Raw genomic sequence first — 14825 nt, forward strand, 5'->3', positions numbered from 1 at the left:
GTGGGAATCATTATCTGCGGAACCGGAGGGTGTCAGAAGGATTCGTCAAGGTAACCATCAGAAAGACAAGATCACATGGGTGGTGGTGCCCAGCACTCCCTGCACACGCACCAGAATGTGGGCAAGCCACGGAGGAGGAGAGGAGGCGCAGGATAGAAGAGGAAGGGTAGGCCTGGCCAGGCCTGGAAGAGGCATGGGGAGGGGGAGGCTATGGGGAGGGTGGAGGTACCTCTAAAGACACCAGTGCTGGGAGAAACGCTAGCTTACAACCGAGCCCCACAAAGGCAGGCATTAACAGCATTAGCCCTTGAAAATCTGGAACAGCCCTGGAGTTCCTTAAGGTTCCAGAGGTTTCCACTTAGGGAGCTGGAGAGATGGTCTGCCTCACTCGGTGAAGGAAATCCAGCTTTTTCTCTTGTTAATTTTTCTCTTCCCTGCTTCGGCATCTTGAGCAGTTTCCTTCCCTGTGGCCAGAAGCCGGCTGTTCTCTCCATATCCTCCCTCTCTTGGAAGGCGTCTCTCTATTCACAGGGCTTCAATTACTACCTAATTAGAGATTATTTCCAGTTCAGCTCTACCCCTGACACCTAAACTCTCAACCTCTCCTGTAGTCTCTTGCTCCCCTGGTCTCCCCAATAGCAAGCATGGACAGGACAGCTCATTCTCATGCCCTCGATTTTCCCAAACCACCTCTGCTGAGTCCTCCTGACTTGGAACATCACCGCAGAGCTAGTGAGTGAGCACATTTCAAATTATGCGCAACACCAGCAGGTTGCGGAAGGTTCATACGGATCGCTGTGTTTAGAAGGAATCTGTGGATGAGCCAAAGAGCTGTGGTCGATTCGTGATGTCTGCTGTGGGCACACTACAGAGGGGCAGTGTGTGTGCCATCTATTAACCACATCTATCCAGAAAGCTCTTTGACATCTCTCTCTTGTTCTCACTCTTTCTTGGATTCAAGACCCACCAATCCCTCCTCCAAGATATCTGTTATAACTATTCAGCCCCTTTCTGAGAAAGCATCATGCCCAGAAGGACACAACCCACCTCTTACCAAACTTTTCGGTTTCCAGCCTGTGAGCTCTACCCTGTTTGGGGCTCTACTTTCTCAACAATGACTTTGAATGTGTCCTTCACAGACTCGAAGCTAACAACGCCCAGTGGCTAACAAATGCCTAGTACGCCAAACCAAACCTTCCTTGAGGGAGGCTTCACGTTGTGGGGAAGCCTGTCACAGAGGGAAACGGATTATGTAAAGAACCACAGGCACTCTAAGGACAGAAGCCACTTCTCCTCTACCCTATGTCCAAATCCATCAGACGAATGAAATGCCTCCCTGCGGCTCAAATCCAGATAGAGGATTGGGGAGCAAAAGGGGACTTGCTAGTGGGACCTGCACAAGTGGCTTCTGTGACTCTCACTCCCTTCCTCCCTCCACCCCCTCATCCCTCTACCATAGGAGACAAAAAGCAAGGCTACAACAGGGAGGTGTGCTCTCATCAGCAGAGAAGCCAGCCTGTCAGGCCTCAGTTTCTTTGTCTATAAACTAGAGATAGTGATGCTGGTTTCATGGAAGCATTGCAAAGATTAATTAAAACAGTGTTTGTCAAAGACCTAGCACATTCTCTGGAATACCCTAGAGCTTTACATATGTTTATTTGCCCTCTGAAAAACAAAAGCAGTGTGACATGATAAGAAATATATGTATTTGGTCTCTGCTCTCATTTCCTAGCATGCAGCTCCTAAAACCCTTGGAAGTTCCAAGTTGGTAAGCATATTTTTGTCTGCTAATAAGATGGCAGGTGTTTAGGGCTCCTGAAAGAGCCTCAGGCTGGGGGCTGGGAGCCAGGAGAACCAATCTTATAATCACAGGTTTGGAACTGTCAGCTCCACCCAAATGGAGATGGACTTCCTCACCAACGGCCATGATTTAATCAATTATGCCCACATAAAGAAGCCTCCATACAAATCCCAAACAACGGGGTTCAGACAATTTCCAGTTGGCGAACACATGGAGGAACTGGGGACGGGGAGCAGTGCACCCCTAAACGGCATGTGAACTCTGTGCCCTTTCCCCCTACCTCACCCCATGCATCTATCTCTTCCACCTCGCTGCTCCTGACTTGCATCCTTTTATAACGAACTGGGAATGTAGCAAGTACAGTTTTCCTGAGTCCTGTGAGCTGTTCTAGAAAACTGTTGAACCCAAGGAGGGGGTCCTGGGAACCTTAGACCTATAACTAGTTGGTCAGAAGCCCCAGTGACAACCTGGACTTGCAACTGGCATCATAAGTAGTGGGATGGTGTGGTCTTTTGGGACCGCGTCCTTAACTGTGGGCTCTGACACTAACTCCTGGTAGATAGTGCCAGCACTGAACTGGATTGTAGGACACCCACCTGGTGTCCGCAAAGAACTGGAGAATTGGTTGGTCTAGGGGTAAATCACACATTTAGTGGCCAGAGGAAAAGCCTTCAGAGTAGAGAAGAAGTGAGTTTTTTCTTTTCAAGTCATCACTGGATTGTGCAGGGTCTGAGGTCAGGAATGCGGGCCTGCGGAGCCAGCACAATGACTCTGCTTGTGGCCACAGTGGCCAAGGCAGTGACGGGACTGTAGCGTGAGACCTTCTTCCTGCCCACTCCCCACCGCCTCCTCTTTAAGAGTCAGCCGCACAAAGCCCTTGCTGCCTGGGCTGGTTCCCTCTGGCTTCCTCAGAGCCACTCCCTGTCCCTGCCAGCCCCTGGGTGCCCGGGGATTTGCAGAATGGCCCATCCCAGGGGGTTCTGACATGCCGTATCTTCCTCCCTCTGCTAAGCTTTCAGCAAACCACCCTCACCCAGCTGCAGCCATCAGCCACCCAGCCTCACCCTCCCAATTACCAGGGAATTACTCCTGCGTGCTCGCTGGTGTATGAATGTGACCCTGTCACCTCTGTGTCCAGGCATTATGTGCCTGGCTTCACTCACAAGAGCATAAATTCCTGGACAACAAAATCAGCCACATGCTTTTGACTTTGGTCCTTTCCTCCTGCCCTGTGCTCGTCCAGTGTTCAAGAGCCCTCAGGGCTCCAGTGAGTCTCAGCAGCCCCTCCTTAAAACTGAGACCTGAGAGACATGTGGGATGGGGGAAAGTGGGGGAGCTCCATCCTGTGGGGTGGGGCAGGGCCGAGGTTCAATATCAAGGGTCAGAGGTACGCCAACCACCACAGAGCCACGGAAGGATGCTCCTCAGACCTCCTTCTGAGACTCCTCATCAGCGCCCCTCGCTAGGTCACCAGCGCCTTGGTTGTGCTGTCACCGAACCAGGGTTGACACTATAAGTAGCACCAGGTAGAGCACAAACTCCAGCCAAACAGACTCTGGCCAAAGGGCTGGATCAGGGCCCCAAGGGCCTCCTCCTAAACCAGGCACTGATCCTCAGCTCCTGGATCCAGGTGCTAGAAGTGGTTGGAAGTGGGGGGAGAAGCTTCCAGGAGGAGCCACGTGGCTGGAGTACTGGGTGTGGTCAGTGAGCGTGAGCGGGCCTTGGAGGGCACCTACCACTGCTAGGGGACTGTTTCACCATTTTTTTTTTTTTTTTTTATTATAGTCACAGAGAGAGAGAGAGAGGCAGAGACACAGGCAGAGGGAGAAGCAGGCTCCATGCACCGGGAGCCCGACGTGGGATTCGATCCCGGGTCTCCAGGATCGCGCCCTGGGCCAAAGGCAGGCGCCAAACCGCTGCGCCACCCAGGGATCCCCTGTTTCACCATTTTAACTTCCTGGCTTTACACGGTGCATAGTGGTGAGTATCAGCGCCCAACACAAACTGCGCTGCCCACAGGACACTTGTGATCTTGTCTTATGCTCTTTGACATGCCTGTCTCTCCGTGAGACTTTGAGATGCTTGGGCGCAGGGACTATCTTTCATCTCAGCATCCCCAGAGCCACATAGAGCTCCTGGTTCTTTAAAGGGCCTCAATAAATTTGGCATGCATGTAGCATGAACTGTCCCTTCCTGGGCGGTCAGCTGCATTCTGGAGAGAGAGAGCATTTACTATCCTGAAACTGGCAGAAGGAGACGCACGGCGCCATGTGGGGAATCCCTTGGTGGCACGAGAAAGGTGAACACAACAAAGATGCTGAGGATGTCCTATTAGGAGATCGGGTGAAGCATACCCACTGGAGGCTGACTTTCCACACTGGGAGGATCAGAAACCCCAAGGTCAAGGTGACACTCTGCCTCCAACCCCAACACCTGGGGAAATTTGGGAAGCCAACATTTGGCCCCCATTCCGCAGATGTTCCTCCTCTCAAAGCCAAGGGGCCTGGCAGTGTGGCACTCTACCACTAGCCCTAGAACAGAGAGGTCACCAGGTAGGACTGCAAGGGCTCCCACTTTCTGGAGCAATAGCATACAAGAGACGGTAGTGCCGGTGCCCAAGGAGTTAAGAGAAAGGGAAAAACCACAGCCAGAAAGGGGAGCTGGGGCCAGATCACACTGGGGATTTTCAGGTCACACACCGACCAGCTCTCTTCTTGTACCATCCATGAGGAAAAACACAGACCCCATGGCGGTCAGGATGGAGAGCAACAGGGAATACACTGGCAGCATCACTGAGCACTGACCATGAGCCTCTGGTTGCTGAGCTTACCCAGACCCGATGTCCTCCCCATGAGGAAGGACTCATGGTCAGAAGCCTATTGCAGTTGCAACCTGCCTCCTGGTTGTGAACCCGAAACACCCCACAGGCCTGGGTTGGGGCTGCCCAGCCAGGCCTAACCTCAGCAGCAGGTGGGGTGTGGAACTCCACTTTGTCCATTCATTTATAAAGCACCTATTATGTGCCAACTGCCTCCGCCAAGAATCTGGTGTCCCTGGGGAGACTGCTTGCAGCATGGTGTCACGGCCCCCCTTCAGTACCCACTGAGAGTGATTCACCAACATGATGAGGTCCCTACCCCAGGGCCTGTCCCTTCGGTGTAGTGCTGTGACGGGGTCCCCCAAATCCTGGCCTCTCAGCTGGACCCTAACAACACAGACAGCACATGCCAGCCTCCTTCTCCCAGGGGATGGGCTCAGATCCTGCTCACACTCTCATCGCCTTCTTGCTGATAACTAATGAAACCAATTTCAAACTGGGTGCACTACTGTCTACCCCTTTGAATCACAGAATTAACAATTTTGTGTTAATAACACTGCTGCCCAGACTCCCTCCATATTAGAGGCCACAGTCAGCCATCCCAGCCCCTATCAGAAACAAGGCCCCTCATCCTACCCACCATGATACAGGAATGCTGACTCTACTCCATGGACCAGCACAGCTGTGTCACTGTGCCTAGACCTGAGCTCACTTGTCCCCAGCTTTCTTTCTTTTCTCTACCAGCATGCCACTGGGAATTCAGAATGCCTAATAGCTGCACCCACCACCAGTGGGTCCCAGGGCTCTGTCCCTGGGGCCACTCAAGCCACCCATTTGCAAATCAAGAATGTGGAGCTGAGGGCAGCAGAATACTTGCCCACACATTTCCTGAAGGTGAAAGATTGCACAGTAGCTAGCATTCAGCTCAGACCCTCGGGGAAACTGTGCGGCACCACACTGTCAGTTCTTAGATGCTACACGTGTGCAGAGGGGTCAAGGTGAGAATAAGCCCCAAGGAAAACACTCTCGATTCATGCCATAGGCACTCAGGGGTGGCTCTGGCTAGCCCACCGAGGTGGAGATGGTGCTTCAATCTGTGACATGTAAGCCATTGCCTACAGGTATCTTGGGTCCCAGCACTTCAGGACAAGAGGCCAGGACACTGCCATGCTGGGCTTTCTCTGAATGGAACCTGCTTGCTTGCTAAAGTTTGTTCCCCAGGAACAAACATCTGCCTAGGTCGATACCAAGCTCTTCTTACGGATGGCAGCTTTATGAGATACATGTGAAAGCAGCTCTAAATTATTCTCTCTTCTGTTCCCTTGCTCCTTTCTTTGTAAAAGCACATTTCCAAGAGGTCTGGATTCCTGGAAGGGGACTCTATGACAACTGCAAATCTATTCACATTCGAAGAGGGCCAGGCGTCCACATGTTAGCATTCCCAAACAGCTCTTAATGGCTTTTCCCTGGTTGATGACCACTGCCCAAACCTGCCCAGAACCCTCTGCCTGGTCTTCATCTCTCGCCTTCCCTGTGCCCTCCTAATCAGTCTCACTGAGGGTGGGGAGGCAGCAGGGCACTCTTCTTCACCACCAACCCACTTCCCAGCAGGCTGCTCAGGTTCTTCCAACCTCACTTCCATTGGCCAGTTCTCCTACTTCTTTGGCTTTCTCTCTCTGCCTCTCCCTTTGCTCCCTTCACTCATTCAGCTGCTCTCCGGCCAGCAGATCTGTGCAGTCTGATATCATAGTTGGCGGCTCCTAACAGAATGCCCCATTCTCTGAAGCAGAAGCCTCAAAGAGCCCAGAGAGTGAGTCAGTGTTTCTGAAGGCCATACAGCCTCTCAGCAAACCTCCAATGGTAGAGTTACATGGTGAGAGGTGAACTTTTAGCTAAAAGATCCAAGCATGCTTGACCCTGACCCAGACCCTGACCCTGACCCAGAATCTCGCAGAGGCCACCTCTCCATCACTGGTCCAGCCCACCTCCCCACATGAAGACCTGGGTACAGCACTCTCTTTCTGGAGAAGAGGCTGCTGCCGAGGAGGAGGCTGCTCCCACAGGAGCAAACACTCTATGTCCCATGCTGCACCCACATCCCTCAGACCATCCCATTCCCTGCGGCTGGCTGGCTGCTGACTGTGGGTACCTGCAGTTCTTTGTCATGTTAAAAAGGAGTCCAGGCTCAAAATGGAGTCACTTGTGTTAAACCCCACATCAGCAACCCAAGACTTAATACCTAACCTAACTATACTTTCAAGCCCCCAGGAATGGGACTTTTAACCCGCAACCTGGAATTTCCTGGTCAGCCCTAGGAGGTAATCTCTTGATAGACATCTTACCTTTTCTGCTCTTCCTAGGAGGGCACCCTTGCCTAAAACAATACAGTTCTTTGCCCATAATTTCCTTTTTTCCATTCCACTTTGCCTTTAAAAAACCATCTTATCTGCTGCTCCTTGGAGCTATTTGCTAGGTGGGATGCTGCCCGACTCATGAATCATTGAACAAAGCCAAGTAGATCTTCAAATTTACTCAGTACAATTTCTGTTATTTAGCAGATTTGGTGGCAGCAAATCTGGACCAAGGGAGACTTCCAAACACCTTGGGAACAAAGAGAAACACAGGCATAGTACCCAGGGAATGCTCTGAGTTCAGTCTTTCCTGTCCTTGCCGAAGGCCAAGTGTCAGGTTCCTCTTGGATCTGGGCTCTGCTGGCTTTGCACTGAGCTCCTGATCTAGTTGACTGTTCACTCTCCAATTGCCAGGCTTTTGCGTGCAAAACCCCAGCACTTAATTCCATCCCAAGATCCACGGGACCCATCAGTGGCCAGTACGTAGCTCCCCAGCACATGGGGCTTCAGACCACGGTCCCCATCTGTTGAGGTCTGTCAGTACAACCTTCTTCCCAGTCCAAGCCTCCACAGGAAGCACTGGCAGTGCACACAGGGCCTGCCATGGGCCAGTCCTTGGTAACTACTAGATCCCAGCCTGTGGTTCCACCCTTGGAATCCACACTGGGAAGTGTTGGTGGTGTAGTCTGCAGCTTCTCATTTGTGTGAAATCATTCCTGGGACTCTACACTGGGAACAGCGGGTAGCAGCTGTGGTTCTCCCCTTGTTTGAAATCTGTCCACGATTCCCATTCTCTGAGGTCTGCTGGTCCCATCCTCTTCCCAGGATGAGGCCTAGCTCTTCGCTTACTGCTGAGGCCCAAAGTTCTGTTTCTGGGGTCAACGCTGGTTTCTGCTAATGCGCACAGGATGTAAAGGCTAATTGCTAATGGCGATCTCAGAGGGCAAAAAGCCACAGAATTGGTGGGCGCAGGTCGAGCATTTAAAAGCTGTTACAGCACTCGTTGCCCAACCCAAAGACTCCCCTGTTAAGAGAAAGTAGTCACAGGATGGGTTAGATTAATACCAGGCCACCTGCCAACCTCAAAAAACACATCCATGTAACAAGGCACACTGTAAAACACCACACAGTCCCCAATCCTGAAGTACATTCTGCTTAGGTATTAATGTGACTAAAATACATACATACATACATATATACATACATACATACATGCAGTTGACTGTTGAGCAACACAGGTCTGAATTGTGAAAGCTGACTTATATTCAGATTTTTTTCTACAGTCCAGTATTGCAAATATATTTTCTCTTCCTTATGACTTCCTTGATAAAATTTTCTTTTCTCTAGCCTACTTTATTATAAAATAAAAATACAACATATCATACATTAACAGATACAAAATACGTGTTATTTGATTGTTTATGTTACCGATAAGGCATCCAGTCATCAATAGGCTATTAGTAGGTATATTTTGGAGAAGTCAAAACTTATACACAGGTTTTTGGCTGCAAAGGTGGTCAGCACCCCTAATCTCTTTGCTGTTCAGGGGTCAACTATAATAATAAAAAATGGGATCCTCAATTTCTACAGAATCAAACCTGCCATCTTCTGGCACACCTCCTTCTTTCATGTCTAAAAACTGTAGTTCTGAAAGCTGTAAATATCTACAAAAAAGGCACTAAAGACAACTCAGAATTACAATGGCCATTAGGGGGACGTTCCAAGTGCACAAGACCTTTTACTTAAGATGTACACTTGAAAGGAAGGGTTCCCATAACAAGCAAACAGAATGGGATACCTATTTTAATTGGTATGTAGAAGCTTCCAAAAGGCTTTAAGAGTCTGAGACAAGTTCATTAAAAAATTCACTATAAAAGGCTAATGAAAATTTAAAGACACAAGATCATAAACAAAAGTCTGCCAAGTCATTAGCTTTATAGCTACAAGGCCAGGAATCTAAAATGATACCTGGGACCCTCACATCATACTCTCTTAGGGGTCCATCATCAAAAAACTGGCACCAAAAATCAATGTCTCAGTTGTAGACAACTGGGACACTATAGAAGAGATTGTCCTCCAAGACCCTATGCAAATTATTTAACCACTAATGCCAATGGCCCCATATCTATCCCCATATAGGCCCCTCCCCAAATTGACAGGGCTCCAAGGGATTCTCTTATAAACTGCTATAAGTTATTCCCTTAAATAGCTAAGGAAAACTAAAATTGAAATTATGAAAAACCTTGCCAAATTCTAGTAAATATCAAAGCTCTCTTTAATTGGCTTAACTATAAGCACTTATAAATTGAGTATTCCTGAATCTCAGAAATATAATAGAAATGAACACAATTGCTTTTCAGAGTCATATGGTCTGGGAAGATATTCGCTATTAGTGCTACTTTAAGTTTGCTGGTTTAATTAAAATAGGCATGTCTTTAGAGTTATCGGCATCTAATATAATACTTTTATCCTACCCACGTTTGCTAATCAAATAAATTCACATTATCTCTGTTACAAAATTTGTCAACAAGAAAAAGAGCTTGGTATGGTGGCTGACTTTGTCTAATGCCTCGCGGAGCTTTTGTGGGTAATTTGAAAATAACTGTCAAGAGCAAGTAAATTGAATACATGTAAGCATGATAAAAAAGGTTTTAGGTAAACTTTTTAAATAGTTTCCCCCTATCGTTTTGGTAACCTGAAACCTTAAAGTTCTGCTAAGTCATAAAATGAGTTAAGTTAAATTCACCAAGTATCCGGATCATCTTCAAGTAAGATAAAATACTGAGACATTAATTAGTGAAAACAGGCTTATCTATATTTTCCTTCCAGAGGAACCAAAGATCTTTTGAGTCTATTAGCAAACATGTTTTATGCACACTGAAAAAAGCTCCATTTTTAGAAATCAGAAAAAGTGCCCATAAGCCTGCCAATTCACAGAATGCTAATGGAAAAGACACTTCACAGTTGTCTACTTCTTAGTTAAGGCTCCTGAGGATTAAGAATTCTAACAATGTATGCGATCAACCAAAGCAATCTTGAGAAAGAACAAAGCTGGAGGTATCATGCTCCTTCATTTCATATTATACTACAAAGCTATAGTAATCAGAACAGTGTGGTACTGGCACAAAAACAGACACAAAGGCCAACAGAATAAAACAGACAACCCAGAAATAAAACCACACTTATATGATGGTCAATTAATCCATGACAAAAGAAGTAAGAATATCCAAAGGATAAAAGACAGTCTCTTCAATAAATGTGTTGGGAAAACTGGACAGCTCCATGCAAAAGAATGAAACTGGACCACTCTTTTACTCCATATACAAAAACGAATGCGAAACTGATGAAAGATATGAAATTAAGACCTGAAGCCATAAAACCCCTAGAAGGAAACATAGGCAGTAAGCACTTTGACACCAGTCTTAGCAATATTTTTTTGGACCAGTCCCCTCAGGCAATAGGAGACAAAAGCTAGAATAAAACAAATGTGATCACATAAAACTAAGAAGCTTCTGTGCAGCAAAGGAAATCAAGAACAAAACAAAAAGGTAATCTACTGAATGGGAGGAGAGATTTGCAAATCGTCCATCTGGTAAGAGGTTAATATCCAAAATATATAAAGAACTTACATAACTTAATATTGAAAAAATATGATTAAAAAATGGTCAGAGGACCTGAATTGACATTTTTCTAAAGAAGACACGCAGGGACGCCTGGGTGGCTCAGCAGTGGAACGTCTGCCTTTGGCTCAGGGCATGATCCCGGAGTCCCAGGATGGAGTCCCATGTGGGGCACCCTGCAAGGAGCCTGCTTCTCCCTCTGCCTATGTATCTGCCTGTGTGTGTGTGTGTGTGTGTGTGTGTGTGTGTGTGTGTCTCATGAGTAAATAAATAAAATCTTAAAAAAAAAAAAAAAAGAAGAAGACATACAGATGGCCAGCAGGCACGTGAAAAGCTGTTCAACATCACTCATCACCAGGGAAATGCACATCCAAACCACAGTGAGGTACCACCTCACGCCCGTCAGATTGGCTATTATCAAAAAGACAAGAAATAACAAGTGTTTGCAAGGATATGGGGGGACAAGAGCCCTCATGCACTGTTGGTGGAAATGCAAAGTGGTACAGCCACTGTGGAAGGCAGTATACAAGTGCCTCAAAAGTTAAAAATAAAACTATCCTATGATCCATCAATTCCACCTCTAGGTATCTATCTGAAGAAAACAAAAACACTAATTTGAAGAGATAAATGCACCTTTATGTTCACTGCAACATTATTTACAAAAGCCAACATATGGAAGCAACCTAAAGGTCCATCAATAGGTGAATGGGTAAAGAAAAAGTGGTGTGTGTGTATGTGTGTGTGTATGTGTATATACACACATATATATATATATACACACACATATATATGAGTGAAATAAGAGAAAGAAAACCACATGATTTCATTTATTTGTAGAATCTAAAAAATAAACAACAACAAAAAAAAAAACAGAAACAGGTTCATAGATACATAAATACAAAGAACAAACTGTTGGTTACCAAAGAGGGGAGTAAGAGGTACAAACTTCCAGATGTAAAATAAATAAGTTATGGGAATGCAATATATACCACAGAGAATATAGTCATTATTGTAGTAACTCTGCATGGTGACAGATGGAAACTAGATTTACTATGGAGATTACTTCCTAGCATATAAAAATATCAAGTCACTATAATGTACACCTAAAACTAATAGGATATTATATGCCAAATATATAAATATACATATATGTATACATACATCTGCATATATATATGTGTGTGTGTATATATATATATAATATATATATATACATAAAACTGAAGCTACTACAAATAGTAAGGGAAACACCTCCATATGTAAGAATTAGAATGTCTGCCTTCAGTAAAAGAAGGAATGAAGAGGGGCATCTGGGTGGCTCAATGGCTGAGCATCCGCCTTTAGTTTAAGTCATGATCCTGGGGTCCTGGGATTGAGTCCTGCATCGGGCTCCCTGTGGGGAGCCTGCCTCTCCCTCTCCCTCTCTCTATCTCATAAATTTAAAAAAAAAAAAAAAAAAAAGAATAAGGCATGCGGAATGAAATACATTTTTGTTGAGGGAAAAAAAGTAATTTTGCCCAAAAGTGAAGTTGGATATTTATATTTAAAGAGGGAAAATACAGGACAAAATTTGAATGTAAAAAAGAAAAGAGAAGGTTTGTGAAAAAGGAAACTTTGAAAAGGAATTTTAATGTGTGGTCAAGCTGGCTGATACTAAAATGAATTTATTTAAAATTAGTTTTAATATTAAAAGTATAATGGTGCAGGGCAGCCCGGGTGGCTCAGTGGTTTGGCGCTGTCTTTAGCCCAGGGCGTGATCCTGGAGACCTAGGATCGAGTCCCACGTCGGGCTCCTGCATGGAGCCTGCTTCTCCCTCTGCCTGTGTCTCTGCCTCTCTCTGCATGTGTGTGTCATAAATAAATAAAATCTTTTAAAAAAAAAAGTATAATGGTGCAAAATTGGAATTTGGTTTTTTTCTCTTTGTTAAAAAGACAAAGTTTTCTTAGACTATTGGTCTGCTTTTAACAGGAAATTGTAAGCCAAGGGTTTTCTTTACCTTTAATATAATCTGTCTAGAAAAACAAAGATTCTGTATTTTATGTTTATTAGGTCCTTGATTACTTAAGAAAAAAAAAGTCTTTTTAGTATTAAAAGAGCTAAGGCAAAAAAATAAAAAATAAAAAAAAATAAAAGAGCTAAGGCTTTTTACAACTATTTAACCTTGTTATTTGCCTACAAGGTTTTTTTTTTAAGATTTTATTTATTTATTAATGAGAGACAGAGAAAGGCAGAGACATAGGCAGAGGAAGAAGCAGGCTCCCTCTGGGGAGCCCAATGTAGGACTTGATCCCGGGATCCCAGGATCATGACTTAAGCTAAAGGCAGACGCCCAACCACTGAGTCACCCAGATGCCCCTGCCTACACAGTTTTTGTTTTGGTTAAATGGACAACTAAGTGTTACTTCACAGTGACCAAGATCTTATTTGACCAAGTACCCAAATCTTTTGATATTTTTGACAAACTTCCTAAAAATAAAACTCTAAATGAAATCTTTTTGACCTTGAACTAACATTGAGATTTTCCAAAAGATCCAGGAACATTTCCAGTAGATTTCTTTATCTTTATAAAAAGAGAGATGTTACACTAATTCGTGTAACTTAGCTTATTTAGTATGATAAATTACATGGGAAACATTGTCAAATAGGTAACAGTAAACCTTCTTAGATCATATTTGTGTGGGAACAGGTTATTAATAGAAATGTTCCAGAAATTGTATGCAATTCTGAAAGATCTATTATGTCCTAATATAATGTAAACACTTATAATTCCGGTTCTTATCTTAAAATGTTACAAAAATAACGAAATTTCCTTGTCAAATAGATCATAATAAACTCTCATCAGACCTTTAACCATGGCCATTTTTAAGTCTTATCATTTACAGACTGTCATTGTTTTACTCAGATGCTCTTACAAAAGCTTCTTATAAATGTGTTTCATTTCCAGAGAAATTCATGGAAAGGCATCTGACAAGTACTCTACAGTACAGGTTTGTGATGACTTTGATAGTAGTTCTGATAACAGATCACACCACTGAACAGAGTAAGAATGTACAAAACACTGTAAATTGGTGATTTCATCAGACTTTTCACAAAAGACCAAGACCAACAAGAATTAATTATATGGGGCTGAATGAGCCAAGGAAGACAGAACTTTTATGACTTCTTGTTTAAAACACTGCTGGCTCTCTAATGTATTGTTTTTCTGGATTTGGAGAAACCTTTATCCCTTTTCAATTCAGCTATCAACAATTTGGTGAGATCTACCTTTGTGAACAAAAATGAAACATTTACTTCTTCTCTACATCTGATCCCTCCAGAATTCCAGAACTCTTCAGTATTCTTTTCTTGGCAAAATAATTAGGTATTTACATAAGTTCAATAAGAATCCATTCTCTTTGTAACAGAACACAATTACAAATGCTGGTTATGTTACCAAGGCTTTGACTGGAATGTCATCTTTGAGAGAGAGAGAGATAGGCTTAGAGATGACCAGACAGTCTTAAGGAATTAAGTCTGATTTTACAGACCAAATAAAACCCCTTTAAAAAAAAAAAAAAATCAACCTGTGACCCTGCTTGCAGTGTTCCAGCAAAGCAATCTTTACAAAAAAGCTTATACAGTCAAGCACTATTCTTGATGCACTTATGTAAATAAGTAAGGAAAGTTAAATGCAAACAAATTAGCTTTACTATAAAAAAAAATGGAAGTAATTGCAGAAGGAAGACATTATGTTTACACCTTTATCTGTATTTATCTCTAATCCTGTTAATGGTCTTCAGGGTTCTGTTATATAGCTGAATTCTTCTACTTTCTTCAAAAATCTGGCTATGGCGCTCCAAATTAACATTTCCAATGTTTTCCCACCATCTGACTTGGAATTAGTAAGTAAAAAGACCAGCCATGAATGTCCTGGGAAGGGGCTATACCGGGTCTCCCTAACCACCCAGATGACAGCCAAATTTCACGGACTTACACCCTGGATATACACCTCACAGCTGAAGAAGGCTCCAGCTTACATCTGGTCCCGTACAAACGCTGGAGACCTCTTAATCCAATAGACCAGGAAGAGAAGCAGCTGGCACCAAGGTAAACCACTTCCTCTCAAGATGCCAGATCAAGACTTCACCAAACATGAAACCCTTTCTTCCTCCTGTTCTTTTTCTTTATGCTGGCTCTGGCCTAGCGAGATGACACCCTCACCTGTGCCTCCCTGCTAAGGGGTGTAACTTCTGGA

General features: G+C 44.6%; 1 protein-coding gene across 6 annotated transcripts in view; it reads right to left on the reverse strand.

Moving 5' to 3' along the window:
* The window catches only part of NTRK3 (neurotrophic receptor tyrosine kinase 3), a 384919-nt gene that overhangs the window by 319205 nt on the left and 50889 nt on the right, over nt 1–14825 (reverse strand). The gene's annotated exons all lie outside the window — the stretch shown is intronic.

The sequence above is a fragment of the Canis lupus genome, chromosome 3, assembly GCF_011100685.1.
Source record: "Canis lupus familiaris isolate Mischka breed German Shepherd chromosome 3, alternate assembly UU_Cfam_GSD_1.0, whole genome shotgun sequence".
NCBI classification, from domain to species: domain Eukaryota; kingdom Metazoa; phylum Chordata; class Mammalia; order Carnivora; family Canidae; genus Canis; species Canis lupus.